Source organism: Chamaea fasciata, unplaced genomic scaffold (assembly GCF_029207755.1).
Source record: "Chamaea fasciata isolate MVZ Bird 193981 ecotype frontalis unplaced genomic scaffold, bChaFas1.0.hap1 SCAF_2, whole genome shotgun sequence".
Classification (NCBI taxonomy): Eukaryota; Metazoa; Chordata; class Aves; order Passeriformes; family Sylviidae; genus Chamaea; species Chamaea fasciata.
The window spans coordinates 102,249,748-102,262,172 of record NW_027094087.1 but is presented as its reverse complement, the minus strand read 5'-3'; the positions used below and the strand labels follow the sequence as shown (position 1 = coordinate 102,262,172).

General features: G+C 40.0%; 1 protein-coding gene across 2 annotated transcripts in view; it reads left to right on the top strand.

Moving 5' to 3' along the window:
• SMPX (small muscle protein X-linked) overlaps window positions 1–10,386 on the top strand; it is a 39,990-nt gene extending 29,604 nt beyond the window's left edge. For both annotated transcript variants that reach the window (XM_066177511.1, XM_066177512.1), the window contains exon 5: window positions 9,895–10,386. The gene's annotated coding sequence lies outside the window, so the exon portion shown is untranslated. The remainder of the gene's footprint in view (window positions 1–9,894) is intronic.
• The last annotated feature ends 2,039 nt before the right edge of the window (window positions 10,387–12,425 follow it).

The window sequence follows — 12,425 nt, the reverse complement described above, 5'->3', positions numbered from 1 at the left end:
AAACAAAGATCAGTGGCACTTTAGAAATCCTGTTAGTGATGGACTCAGGAATCAGCAGCATGCCAAATATTTCACTTTCCAATCTTTGTCCCTGCAGCTCTACCATCTCTGGCAAAAAAAAATTCTTAACCTTTTTCTTAACATTTTTGAATTTAAAAAAGACAAACAATATTCAAACCCTTCTCTGTATGTGAAAACCATGCAGACATGAAGCAGTGTTGCCTAGCACTGGGCGTGTGTCTCTGGAGAAAATGCCAGCTTATCAGGAGTTTTAAATGGCAGCCAGCGTGACAATAGCAAAAGACATGAGCATTCAGGTGTGAAATCATAGAACCTTTCCAGCAGCAGCATTTTGTTGTGTGATAGGCTGCATTTGGATTTCTGAGACTGTTTCATACATAATTTCGGGTAAAGCTTTAATATTTGATTGGAGAGTCAGCACAAATAAAGAGCCAGCGTAAAAGAAGTCCAAGGCCAGTGCCTTCCTCCAGAACCTCTTTTGTGCAAAACAAATTGAAAATCATTGTTCATAATTTAATTATGTGGGACAGCTGTGCATTTTAGAGTTCATATGGCATGAGGCAGCACAACCTTGAGGGTGATAGCCCATCCCTACAGTGGCTTTTATTACACTGTTTGAGGGACTACAGTAAGACTGCTGAAAGGATTCACCTGGAAGAGTCTTTACCCTACCATAAAAATGTCAGTAAAAATAACATCATCTTCCTCCAAATTTCAGCCTCCCCAAATCAAAGATTTTTTCTAGAAAAACAGGGTGGCCTGAGTTTTCCCAGAAAAGCACAGAATATCTGGGGATCTTCAGTTTCCTGAGAATGAATCCAAATTTTTAAACTAAACCACTTTTCTCAGGAAGCTTTGATTTGTTAGATTTCCAGCTTTCTGTCCACCCCAAATAATATTTCTAAGTACTTGCAACAGTTGTTGTTCAGCAGCTTGTTGTTCAAACCTTGATGCTGTGTGTCTGGTGCAGACACAAGCCATTAGGACCATTACAGAATTTCATGCCCAAGCAGCTGGAGGGTTTACAAGGCTGGGAGATGCCTCACCAAGCGTCCTGCTCCTGTGGCAGGCACAGCTTCTGCTCTTGGGTCTCTCTGTGCTGAGTGCCTGGCCAAGGCACTGCGGGAGACAGTGGGCCTGCCACGGGAGCAGGCAGAGAGGGCTTGAGAGGTGCAAAATGGCTTTGTTCCCCCTGATCGTGCTGTCCTACATGGGATGTGAGAGAAGGTCTGGCTTTTTGGAGCTGTAATGTTTCTGGTGGGCTCCCTCATGATCCAGCCCAAAGGCTGTGGCCCCCACACTCCCAAGTCTCTTTCGAAACAATCCAGGAATTACATGTTTTAGCTGAACAATAATTTGACCATGTTTGATCCAGGTTACAGGGTTCAGTACCAGTAATCATGTTCTCGCCTTTGTATTTTAGCTGCAGACAACCTCTGAGATATTTTCCCCGCATCATCTCTGTGGTGGCCTGCCAAGTGCTGACTGTAGGGAGCCTCTGCAGCAAGAGCACTCACCACCATATACATTTTCTCCTAGCTGGAAATTTTGTTTTCAGAGATATGCCCTGGCTGAGGAACCCCAGTCAGGCAATTAACTCTCAGAGGGTGAATCTCATGTTGCATCACTACTCTCAGTACAAGAAAGATGTCCCATTGTTTTAAATGTCACAGCTTTTTTTGACTTCCTCTTTTAATATTGTTATAGTTTATTTTGGGTTTTTTGTTTGTCTGTTTTTCTGTACAGAATATGTTACCAATCATTATTTTATTTGTATTAGTGCTTTTCCTGGTCCCTTCTGCGTAGATGTTTGTCTTGTAGACATCACAATTACCAGTCCATAAGGGCTCCTAGCAACCTCTTTTCTTTTCTATGCTATGCCACCACCCAGGTGCATTGCTACTGGCTGTTTTCCACCCTGTGCCTGCAAGCAGTTGAGTGGTTTTGGTTATCATTGGAGAAATCAATAGGATTTGTTGCACCTCAAAGGAGGTAATAAACACTTTGCAGGATCAGCCATTAGGCTTTGGCTTCCTTACTGATGAATTTGCTACAATAGTAATTACTGAAGTGTCACTGTCTGCTGTTATGGGGAATGAAAATGAAATACAACTAAACCGTCCAAGAAATCCCTCTCTAATCTCACCGACATAAACTTTTTGCTGCTTAAGGTCTTTAAGTCATTTGGCTTCATTAACAGACTATTTGGGTGTACTTGCTAATATGTTCAGGATGATACCTGACAGCTGTGACCAAGCTCTTGAGTGATGCCTACACAGGAAACAAATGCTTTTTAACGCAGAGATTGTATAGGTGAATGAGAACCACTAAACATAAACTCAGAGAACAATTTTCCCTATGTTGATAAATAATTGCACAGTATAATAATTATAGGCAGACACCTGCATGGAGTTGGCAGAGCTTACTTAAGTGCTAGAAAGGAAAAGTTTTGGGGTTTTTTTATCCTTCAGAAGACATTAATTTAAAAGGTAGAAAGTGCTGCAGCATAGTTCTCATTAACAGAGGTAAAAAGAGCCACTGCAGCTCCTTATCAACAACTTTAATCACAGCATATGGTATATGCTGCTTAATCTTTGCTAGCCATTATGAATCACAAATGGTCTCATACTGTCCCAAAGCAACTGAAGATGGGTCTGCCAAATCTTTTTATAGGGGAGACACTTCAAGTTATAAGAATTTGTAGTGAAAATGTTAATGAAAAGCAGAAAATTAAAATGAAAACTTGAATTTTATGCGGGGTAAGCATCTGTTACAGCCACTGTGCTTTAAAACCTGTACAGTATGGAGAAAAAATGTGAAGGGTAGCTCCAGAAAAAGTCATTGCAGAAGTAGTAATAATACCAATACCAGAGAACACCAGAATTTATATGGGGTTTTCTTTGCAATACCATTTCAAAGTGCTCCGCATAATCGGTCCTTTAAAATTGTCTCTTTATGAACTACTCAGATATGATAAACTCCAAGATATGCTTTGCCAGCTTAAAAAAAACTGTTGGTTTTTATCTTTATAGACAACGTATTTATATCAGCATTTGCAGTGAATCCATTAGCTAAAAAACCCCATGCTCATTAGGGTTCTACTTCATGTAAATGAGAACTGGCAGCCCAGCATAACATTTTAGGCAGCTTTCTGATCTCAGCCAAGAAATGCCCCCAAAAAAGTAAAATTATAAGTGGTAAATCTAAAGAGATGTGGAAGTTCAGAATATATTTCCATGCTCTAGAGGTTGTAGTGTTTGTAACACACTACAAATCCCCAAAGTTTGGAATTAGTGCTAGTCCAAAGGTAGGGATATTTGTTTGTTTTTCACTAGAAATGCTGATATCTGAGATGAGGGTTCACTTTTGAAACTGCAATTTATTGCAACATCTTGGACCACAGACATGTGGATCATCAGCATCTGGGTTGCACTTACATAAAAAAAAAGAATAAAAAATGACTAGTATCATATCTTTTTGGACATTAGGTCTTTCAGAGAACAAAAATTTAGAATTCATGTTGGTCTGAAAGACTTCCATTTGACAGCTGTCATTTCAGAACCATTGAGTAAAATTGTGTCTCTTTTGCAAGTTCCTTTGGTATCAAAGCTTTGTGTCGGTGCAGGTAACAAGAAATTTTGATAACAGTATAGCAGGAGGAATGTTTCCACCTGACTTTCCCTGACTTAAATAAAAGGGTCTATTGTGTCTGAGTAGACCTGCTGTTACACAGCACTTGGCTGCAGCTGCTTTGTGTGTGCACTACTGAGCTGCAAACAGTGAAAGGGTCCAAACTGTCCTTCACTCCCCATGTCACAGTGCCTGAACTGAGAAGCAAATTAGAGAAAGAACATATCTATGTCAAAAGGAACTTATGGCTTTCAATAATTTCTTCATAGTGAGGATAGCAGAGTTTGTTCTTAAAAAGATTCTTTTTTGCGTTTTGGTGGAAAATATTTTTTGCCTAGCATTCTTTGTCAGAAAAACTGAAAGAATAAAAATTCTGACCTTTCTCTTTTTGTTTCAAAACCCTGCATGTAGGTGTATGTGCAACCTACATTTCCATTTTCAACTGCTTTCTGACATATTTTTATTGACTGTAGGTTAAGGGGGAAAAAAAGGAGTTAAAACTAATTAAAAAAAAAAAAAGCATAAATGTTTATCTTTCCAATATTTCACAGGGACAATACCCAGGAAATATAAATGAGAGAAAATATATTTTAAAAGACATATGGTATATGCTCAGCTATATGAGAGTTGCTCTCATTATCCTGACAGAAATACAACGAATGTGTTGAAATATTTTTAAAAAACCATGTAGGAAAGCATAGTTTAATTTAAGGTAGGATCTTTCCTACCAGTTAGTCAACCAGATATCTTTGGAAAGAAGTCAAGGGATGAACCTCCTCTTTGCAACTTAAAACATCTCCCTGGCATTCCATCACAGTATTAATATGTTAACCTGGAGCACATTTGACTTCCTCCTGCTTCCTCTGACATCTGTGTGGACAGTGATCTCGATGTGTTATAAATATTAAAGAAGTTGCATGGGGAAGCTCGTTGTAGCAAGTGCTGCCCATCAAAGGGAAGTGAGGGGAGAGGAATAAAAGCAGATCCACTGGCACTCCAGGTCACTGTCTCCAAAAGGTCAAGGCTTTTACCAGATGTGTAGGAGAATTAGAGAGTCTAAGGAGATAGTCTGGCTTTATTTCACCTTGACAACTCACTAGAGCAATGAAAGGAGACATGTCCCTGGATTTACCTTTTGCCCAGGTTTTTACCTCTGTAGAGCAGTGTGTTTGTAATTCTAGGCTAATTCTGCTCCAGACTAACAGACGTTCATGACCTCTGTCCCCTTCTTACCTTACTGTAACTGATACCCTTTTCATTCCCAGTGTGCTGTTTGCTGGGAATGGCCAGATGTCTTTTAAATGACATAATGGGAACAAAACTCTTTTCTGGGCCTCCTAATTCCATAAGAAGTCATTACCTTCATTTCCCACTTGCACTTTTGAAGGGGCATTTTTTAGCCCTTTTTATCAATTTTTCCAAATGGTGCAGAATTTTCTTCAAGCAGCCATACCTGTTGTCCGTGTGCAATTCACATGGTATGTCATAAACCCTTCCAGTTTGGAATCTTTAGAGTGTGGATGACCTACATCATGATCCACAGCCTGGCTAAACAGAGTTGTGAATACAAGGGCCAGGTCTCCAACTCTGAACTCTCTGTCTGCTCCCAGATACAGAGCTCCTTGCTGCCTTTTTTTTTGAGGGTTGCATTTATGACTGAGATAGTGGTGAGTAAGAGATCTATAAATGGGTTCTGGTGAGGAGTAAACATCATGTGGTCCTTCACTTTGGAAGCTTGTTGAGTGGGAGGCATTTACTGAACCTTGGTGCACTTGCTATAATCATTGATCTTCTTTGAAGTGCTAATGTCTGTTTTCTCCTGTGTAAAGTTACTTCTCACAAAAGAGGATGCCTTAACAGAATTTTGGGGCTAAATATATAGGGCTGGGAACTATTGAAATGAGAAAAAAAAAATTATTTAGTGCCCAGGTGATTCATGCATGGTCTTTCATTGTATTATATTAGCACCAAATGTAGTAATTTTATTCTGTGCATGGAGATACATCCAAAATCTGGATGGATTTCATGTCTCTTCTTCTTTCACCTAGCATGCTCTCATAGAACAGAAAACACTAACAACTGGAATTACTAGTTTTTTTTAAGAATAAATATTTTGTCTGCTTGCTATTAACTAGTTGGGTGTTTTCAGAGAATAAAAGGGACATGCAGCAATTAAAACTGTAATTTTGAAAAAGGAAAAAAAATTGTGAGATTTTGCAATTTATTTCTTTATTTGCATTTTTTTTGAAGTTGCATCTGTGTTTAACAGCACATACATTAAATAATTTCCTATATAAAAACAGCTACTGCTTTTTTCTGTGGTCAGAAACCTCAAGGATCCAGTCTTTTTTATGTCAGAAGCTGACACTGGCATCCAACCGACTGCAATCATAGCCTTGCAGATTCTCAGTCAGGGAATGGAGAAGGTCTTGAGGGCTGAAAAACCCTCTAATTCCATGATTCAAAGTGTTCCTAAGCATGTGCTTATGTCCACCCTTAATCAGGACAACATTTAAGCATTTGCTCTGAAGTATATTCTTTTTTTAAATGGCTGAGTGTTGTTCAGTGCAAGGTTGATTGGAGCAGTGAGGGAGTCTGGTGATAACCTGCAGCAGCTGAAAGAATCACCAGAGAACATAGCTGTGAGGATTATTAATGTACCATAAGCAACCTATTTTTGAGTTTACAGGCTCCCATTGATCTCTGGAGGAGTTTGTGCTCTAAAAATAACGTGCCTTTGGGAGCTGGGACAGGGAAAATTGGAGCTGGCCAGTGGGAGGTCTGAGTGGATTAGAACATCACAGGGAGATAATAGAGGGTCCACTGACTGCAAAGGGAGCTCAGGTAGTAATTATAAGCAACCAGAGAGCAGAGAGTATACCTGAGAGAAAGATAGTACAGTTCCCAGGAGTTAAAATAGCACCAGTTGCAAGCAGCATGCTTTAGACAAAATTTGAGTAAAGTGGGCTTGATTTTCCTCAGCACCTGAGACCTAAGGAAAGATTTATCTTTGTGGCAATTTGATTTTTGCTTCTTTTGAATGGCAAGTGGCAGGGTTCCTGGGTTTTTGGGTTTTATTTCTCCTCCGCCTAACTAGCTACTCTTGTAGGCACATGGTCTCCTAGAAGGCTGGGTTTCCTTTGGTTAGAGCTGCTGTGTCCCAGTTCTGTCCCAGACTGAAAGAACTGGACACAGCAGGTCTTTTGTTCCATTGCCTAGTCAGAAGCCTGTGTCATGGAAGGAGGAAAGAAGGGAGGTGCTTGCTTGGCTGGATGGGATACAATGCCAGTTTGGACATTCCAGCCCTGGGGTCATGAAGGTATTCAGGGATATTTATATTGATTTCAATGGGAGCTGAAGATCAAAGGCATGGGAACTATGAAGAAACAAAGAAAAGACAAAGAAGTATTTGAAAAAATGGAGCATGTGACCAAAAGCAATCCCATCAGCCAGATTACTTGTCTTATTAGCAACACAGTAATATTGTTTATAACACCTTGCTGTTTTAGTTTGTAAACTCACTGATGGCTCCACAACCAGGCTAGGGCAAGAGGGACCTTGCACACGGCCCATGAATCCACCTTAGCCCTCATGAGTAGAGGACAGCTTCCCCTGGGACAAGCAAAGCCTCTGCCAGGCTTACAGACTGCCTGAGCCTCAAGACCACCTGAGAAAAAAAAAAAATCCAGTCAAATGTCCTGCTGACGCCATTGCTCAGGTCATTGCTCATGACCATGTCCAGTCAGGGTTCGAATACCTCCAAGAATGGAGTCTCCACAACCTTCCTGGGCAACTTGAACTAGTGTTTCACCACCCTGATGGTAAAAGAAGTTTGATTTCTTATTTAATGAAATTCCCTGCATTTCAATTTGTGCCTCTTGTCTCCTTTCTTGTCACTTGGCACAGTGAGGAAAGTTCGTCTCCATCCTTTTTGTACCCAAGGGCTTTGTATCCATCTTCTTTGTATTACCATGATCCCTGGGGGCTTGATGTGCCAAGCACAGGATGGTTGTCATTAGGAACTCAGGAAATAAGGAAAGGCTAAACTACTTAAAGAAGATAAGCATGGAGCTCCCATGCATGGCAGATGTCTCCTCCAGGGTGACACCTGCAGAAAAGGCAACCTTAAATCTAAGATGCTGAATCTGCTAGAAAGGTAAAAAAATTATTAAAAAAATTACAGCTGCCCATCATGCCACAGTCTGCCCACGATGTGTTTGAAGGCAGAACCTGTCACTGGCCTCTTGCAGCAGAAGGATCAGAAAACACTTGTGATGCTGAGGACCACACTGTGCTCAGAGTTGTCTGCTGTGCCCTGCACACTCTTTCTCCTGATCCCAGACTTGAGCCCTCGAGTTCAGTCATAGGCAGCAATGTTTTATTCACATACCACTTGAAAACAGCCACCCTGTGATACTCAGGAACAGGCACAGAAGAGTTTGAAAGAGAAAGGAGAATAATCCTGAATGCTGAAGCACATGGAGAGCTTGTGTAGGCAGGAGGTAATTATATAGGAAAGGATTACATGTACATGTGTGTCCCAGGGAGCCATCAAACACACCCCTAAAGCTGGATTTTGTTTGTGAGATCAGAAAGAGAAATACCTAAAATTACCTGACTGGAAGGAAATTTCAGCTGAAACAGAGCAGGTCATTGCCTTACTGAGCCCAGCTATGAGATGGCTACATGGTTTGTTTGCTAATGGCCACAGAGAGTGTTGGTAGCACTACATGTGGTGTTATGGCTGGTTCACTGTGGGCAATGACACCCTCTCACTTTCTTTCAAGACAAATTAATTAACATTTGACCACCTTATTTAAAGGTTGTCACCACTTTCAAGCAGTCAGTATAAGCCATCCAGGGTTTCTCTTAATAGCACCTCTCTTCTCAAGGGAAGAGTTTCTTCTGAAAGCTGAGCAATCACAGCCTTTTGAATGTCCCTCCACTGTTTGCTCAAATGTGCACAGCCTGCACGTGTTCAGGAGCAAAAACTCCCTTCGTGTAACACATTGTGAGATGCAGAAGGTGGTCATTTTTTGTTCTGTCCTGTGACTTTTTCTCTGTTTTCTAAGCATTTGTTAAAGGTTCATGAGTTCAATAAAACTTACCAAAAGTAGATATATTTCTCCACCTCAAATACTTACATCTTAGTTGATTGAACATATATGCTGAGAAAGTGTCTTGACCTTCTGAAAGTTAATTGCAAAACTTGTTTTCAGGTTTTCAATATTGCGCTGTCTGGAACTACTGATATCAATAGCAACCATGGTATTTCTAAACTTCAGAGGGAACAGAAATAGGCCCTAAGCTGGGTTTCAAACTATGCAGGAAAGAGTCACTGAGGACAGGTCAAAGGAAATTGCTCATCACTTCCCAGTCAGAAGCTAAGTGCCCCTCCCAACCTTGCTTTAGGTAAATAGATAAATCAGTGGGATTTATGAAAAGAACACAGAAAATACTTTGCTACTATGTCTAGAATATTGTCCTCAGTGCTGGTCAGTCATGAGAATTAAAGCAGAAACAGGGGAGAAGTGGAGCTGTGACAAAAGTTGTTACAGGAAGATATACGCTACCAAAAGAAGAGAGGTTGAAAATTCCCCAGGACTATTCAATTTGGATGGAATCTCACCAAACTGAGGACTCTAATGGCCAGAACAGAAAAGACAAGAGAAGATGATAACCAAAGCAGTTTAAAAAAACATTAAAAATCCACAGACAAAAATATGTACATATCCATAAGTAGTATTTAATGGTAAAATTAAATACCATTTTGATTTTTATGAATTGATGCATCCCTACACCCTGCAACATGGCCATGTGGCAGGATTTGCCTTCTGTGCCTGCTGAAGCAGTGGCAGGGCTTTCCTGGGGCTGGGTCCCACTCAGGGTCTGTGCAGGGCTGGAGCTCCCACACCCTGCTGGGTGGCTGGGGCTGAGATGGGCAGCGGGGTGGGGCAGAGCCCCAGCACCCTGAACCAAGGGCAAAACTCAAGGCTTTAAAGGCCTGAAGTCTTGACAGAAACATGAAGCTTCATCAGACAGAGGTCTGGAGAGTAAGTGGGAAAAGCTAGTGGATCACAAAGACTTGTATTCCCTGAGCTTGGCTGTAAACAAGTGATGTCAGCACAGGAAAAATTGCAGGTGTGGGGAGTGTCCTGCCCCTCACAGCTTTTCTGCATGATCTGAAAATACCCGTGGGTGCACTGATAATGATTAATTTCTGGTCTTGTATTTGTTGCACAGGTCTGACAAGTGAAACTGCATGGATTCCAATGAGTGGAGAAATATTCAAATATTTTATATATTTGTATGAAGACTATGAACTTCCCACCTCTTCAATACCCCATAGGAAGTATCTTCTTTGTACATTTATATCAATGCTTTCTTGTTGTCCATTTTGTTTAACATAGGAAAGTAGTGGTGAAATAAAACAAAACAAAACAACTAGCAATGAATATGTGTATGTGCAGGAATGATTTTGACCTGAGAGTGGGGAGTAGTGTAATTTGAAATTTGAGTAAAAGTAGAAAAAAGCTTTAAAAAATTACAACATTATTTTTGATTAATTTGGTTTCTTTATTTTTGAAAAATGTCAATGTGTACAAAGAGTTTTTAAATGACTTCTCAAAATGTAGAATAAATGAGGAATATAACATCTTTTGTCCTGTTGTGAGTTCCTAGTTATAGAAAAGGAATCATGTATCATGTGTAATAAAGGAAATGAAAATATCAAAAGCAATGGTCTTTCTGGTGAGCTGAGCTAAATTCTTCTTTTGTTGTCGAGACAAAGTGTTTCTTTTCCTCCAGAATCTAAAATGCACTGCTGTTCTGATACTTATGCATCACCTTTATACAATGAATATACAAGATGTGAGGTAGCTGACAGAAAACCTGCAACCTTTATTCAAATAAACAGTCATCCAGCCTTGATGGAACATGTTCATGAATATAGCTTGAAGGATCATTATCTTCAAAAGCTCAAATCAAAAGGGGACACTGGAATATGGATCCTGGACAAAAGTAATGTATGATCACAGCATCTCTTATGTGGAGTGATTAATCCTTGATGCTTGCATTATATGGACTGTACATAAAAGAAGACTGTTTCATGCATATTCTATTTTTGGAAATGAGATCTTATTGTTAGAGAAATTTAATACACTGTGTCTCCTTGGTCTCTTTTATGTTACTTACTGTAAAGGGATATGAGGAGCTGTTTTGAATAATATTCTTCTAATGTTGATTTAAACTATTCTACATAGTCTGAAACTCTCTGCCTGGCTCTTGTTTATTCAAATAAAATAAAGATAATTATTCTGGTTAGAAAACAGATTTCAAGTTGAATATTACTTACAATGACATCCATTTAATTATTGTTTGTTCTAACAGATAATACAAGCGCTAACTGAAATTATTTTTGGATTCTAAGTTTCCGTATATTTGCATTACTTTGTACAGGAAATTAGAAAGGAGCTGTACCTTCTGCAGCTCAATTAAAATGACATTCTTGTATTTTTGACTTTGAATATCCAGTATCAACATTGCTTACTATCCTGCTTCATCCTTATATGCTCTGATTTCCCTTAATGCATTTCTTGGAGGTGAACATCCCTGAAGGACAGGTTGAAATGGAAATGTCAAGAGATGGAATGCATCAGGAGCACCTTTCATTTACATCCCGATGAGATTAACATGTCTGTTCAATCGAAAATGAGCATTTTTTCCCAACACTGCATTATTAGTCACTGATACTGGACTGCATTGTTCCTACCAGTATGAAAATGATAAAAAGGTGAAAACACATAATCCCTTGATCCCAAACCATGCCAAAGGTGAGATGAGTCAGGGCCTTGGCTTTTCTTTACTCACTTAAAAAATACTTATGTCAGAGAACCGGGGAAAGGTAAAACCTCATTTCCTCCCTCCTTTTATAGTTAGGACACTTCATAGTGGAAATTCCAGGGGATGGAGAGAGTTGCTGCCACATCCCAGTCTTCATACCTGAATGTGTAGGTGAAAGGAAAAAAAAGCATCCCTGACAGAGAGGTGTGGTTCCTTTGCCAGATTTCAAATCCTTGTTCCAAATGGAAGGGTACCACCAGGGGCCACTGAAACATCTTCGGAGTGGGGAGGGACCAGTCAGAGGCAAAGAATACTTTTTCTAAGCTTTGTTTTTCTTTTAAATGAAAATTTTTACACTCCCTTGAGACTGACTGCTAATGGGGAGTGGGGATCAGTGAGAACCCTAAGTTAAGTCTTAGGACTACAAGAAATCCTTAATAAAACATGAAATTAGCAGCCAAGTACTAGGAAAAAAAAAAAGGAAGATGTGAAGAATCTCTGTATCTCAGCCAGAAAAAAGTTTACAACTGGTCTGAACCATCTTGTGCTAGTGAGGTTATTTTTCATCTAAGCCATATTGAAGGTGATGCCCTGGGGAGTCTGACCAGGAACAGAGACTAGACAGTGCTAAGAGAATAAAGTAGGTACTTATTAAAAGGCCTTAAAGGATACACTTTGGGCAGTACCAGAGCCTGGCCAGGGCTGCACCCAAGATGGACTCAAAACGGTCACAAAACGGACGACCAGTCACGAGGTCTCACACTTTTATAAGTTTCGGTCCATTTGCATATCAGGGTTTAATTACAGCTTTAGCTTAGGAAGTCCCATCCTTTTTGCCTACTTTCTTCAGTCCACTGTTGTTTATACTTTTGGGCCTGAAAACTTGGAACCATTGTCTTTGGTCTCCATCTGGGAAAGGATTTGCTTTATCT